We start from the raw sequence: 2,832 nt of genomic DNA on the forward strand, positions 1-2,832 counted from the left end.
TGAACGAGTGCAGCTACAAAGTGAAATTCCCTTGGTCGTCATATACAGTAACTCGAGCAAAACTTGTTCATGAAGTTGTTTGTAGCCTTGCTAAACGAGAGCAGAGTATATAACCTGATGCACGGATAATTGCTGTTCATAGCCAGAGTTCATAGCCGGTATTTGCCGCCAGTTGCTTGTGGTCCATATTCTCTTCGGTTTTGTCAGATAAACATGCTGCAGATTAGTTTTTGCGAGTGGCCTGACGATAACGTAAAGCCGAGTTGCGAGGGTTTTTTACAAGTATTTTCATGCATTTTTCCTTGTCCCAGGGCTTCTCGGTTGCCTTTCCTTTTCGCATTCGTCAGAAAGCTTCCTAATCTGGTGTTCCTGTGGCACAAAGGCAGAAATTTTTCGAGCTATCACGGGCGACTGCAAATTAGCCGCCTCTATTAATTTTATCAGGGGCACCTCGGCCGGGAAACTGGACTCCTTTCTACTCGATTTCGTTCCCGTAATTTTTCCGTAAGTGACGAACGCGGATCCGTAATCAATGATTACCTCCAATTCTATCAATACCCTGTATTATTGCAGTCAGTTTACTGGATAAAGCAGACGTCTTCTACATTTTTTCATCACTAGCTGGTTATGAAGAGTTACGGGGATTGAGCGAATCAGGTCAATCAGTCAAATCAGAAACGGAGTAAATATATTGAATGAATAATATTCCAAATGTATGACATAGTTATAAAAAATTATTGTCTTCAGTTATTCTTTGCAACCGTTCGCGTTATTTGTTCCCCTTAAAATCTTACGTAGCTACTTTTATAAATTCTTTGTTTGACTAAACAATTCTATGCTGAGGTCACACTAGGGGAAAAGTGATCTGGTCGGTATCAATCACTTCATTCAATTTACACTAAGCTTGTAGCGTTTCTGTATTTTCACATTGGATTGCTGGACTTAGAATTATTTCTATGCTGAGGTTACACCAGAAGTGATCTGATCGATATCATTAACTTAAGTTAAGTTAGACTAAGCTTGCAGCGTTTCCGTATTTTCACACACTTCATCATAGCAAGAAACCAAGGATTTGACCTGCAGTATGGTTCCATGGACTATCAATGGTAGTTTTCCTTTGGCCACTGCTGAGGCGAAGTCTTGGACGACACGTTTCAAGTTAACGGAGTGGCTTGTAACTGTGCCAAGTGCTTTCATATCTATCAATGCGATGATGATGTCAAAGTTCGTGCGTTCATTTGAATGCTTTGCGTTGTCAGGATAAGAAATCCACAACAGTTCATCTGAATTCTAGTTCGAGGCTTTGGCAATAGCAGAACCGACAGCGTGCACTAGCTGGTTGTGTGTATCGTCCTCCGATCGCGAGACGGGACCATTGGTACGGCGACCTAATTGGTCTTTCTTTTCTATTCTTAATTTGGTTACTTTGACTGCACGCCCTTTAACCAGCCATTTGAAGCACTTTCCAACTTGGCTTACGACACCACATTTTCTCCCTATGTTCCACAGTCCTTTGATGGATTCCCAGGCTGTATCCGAAGCAGTGAAAGATCCCTTGATGGTCCAGAAGATTTTGAAGTATTCATAGCAGCCGAGATCACAGATCGACGGGGCACCTTTACCGGGATTCAAGTAGCATGGCGTGTGAGAGGAAAAAGCTGTCTGTCTTATATTTCTACATGTTGGCGTAGTTGCAGAACGTAGCAAAGGTACCAAAACATCTTGGAGGCACTTGCGAACACCATCGATCCATTTTTTTCCGCTTGAACTGAATAAGGAGTATCGCTTGTTGTATATGTTGCAAAATTTCTCTGCATATCTTATCGCATAGAGACTGCTGCTAGATTCACACGGATACTTCTTCTCTAAGCATTCACGGTACCAGTCGCAAGATTTTCCAGATGGGGTGTAGCATTTTGCAGGTAAAGATGCGCCACCTCGCGATCGGGCCCATCCTTGATTTGCGAAGGCCAGCAAGACAAAAAATGACCACATCTCAAATCCGCTTATGGGATAAAAAAAGTCATAGTTAGAACAGTATCATTATTACTGTGAATAATGTGTATAATAACAGTGAGAATAGTAACCGATTTTATGAATCCATATTAAGGGACGGACCATCATAACAGTTACAAGTGGGGGGGAGGGAATTTTTTAGGCCTTTGCATGAATATTTTTTAGGGTTATTTGGTGTGCAAGAATTTTTGTCATTTAATTTTCCCTTGCCCAAATATTTTTTTGTACTTAGCCCTAATGGTCTAATGGTCCGTCCCTAAAGGGAAAGGGCATAATGTTTGAGGTATGAAAGAAGCCGTAACATTGATAACCTGAGTCTTGACATCTCCATCTAAGTGGTCATAGCGAAGAGGAAATAAGAAGTCACTTACATTTACACACTTGCACCTCAGTAGAGGGAAAATTAGAATGTTGCCAAAGTTGAAAACAAGGTTTTTAGCAAGGTTTAGTAGATAAATTTGAACATGCAAGACCATTAAATACGCCCAGACACAAAGAAAACCTTTATGTTGTAAAATACACTTACCTTTGAAAATCACTGTTTAGAGGCAGCTAAGACAACAATCACATTTGACCAAAATTCCTGACATATTGTAAGACAAATTTCTGTTTAAAAAGACAAAACGGAGCTAGCACAGCTAGAAACATATTTAAAAGAACTTTCAATTTCTAATCTATAATCAAAATATGAAATGAAACGTTTGATTATCGTATTCAGTCACGTGGTCAGCAGCTTTGCAAATTGCTTTGGGATTAGAAAGTTTTAACATGTGAAAAGAGTTTAATTCCCACAGGATTTTTTTGTACACAAACATG

At 40.0% G+C, this 2,832-nt stretch overlaps 1 pseudogene; it reads right to left on the reverse strand.

Annotated features, from left to right (window-relative positions):
* Positions 1-1,014: 1,014 nt before the first annotated feature.
* LOC140935263 (uncharacterized) lies at positions 1,015-2,147 on the reverse strand (annotated as a pseudogene).
* Between the last annotated feature and the right edge of the window lie 685 nt (positions 2,148-2,832).

The sequence above is a fragment of the Porites lutea genome, chromosome 4 (genome assembly GCF_958299795.1).
Source record: "Porites lutea chromosome 4, jaPorLute2.1, whole genome shotgun sequence".
Classification (NCBI taxonomy): domain Eukaryota; kingdom Metazoa; phylum Cnidaria; class Anthozoa; order Scleractinia; family Poritidae; genus Porites; species Porites lutea.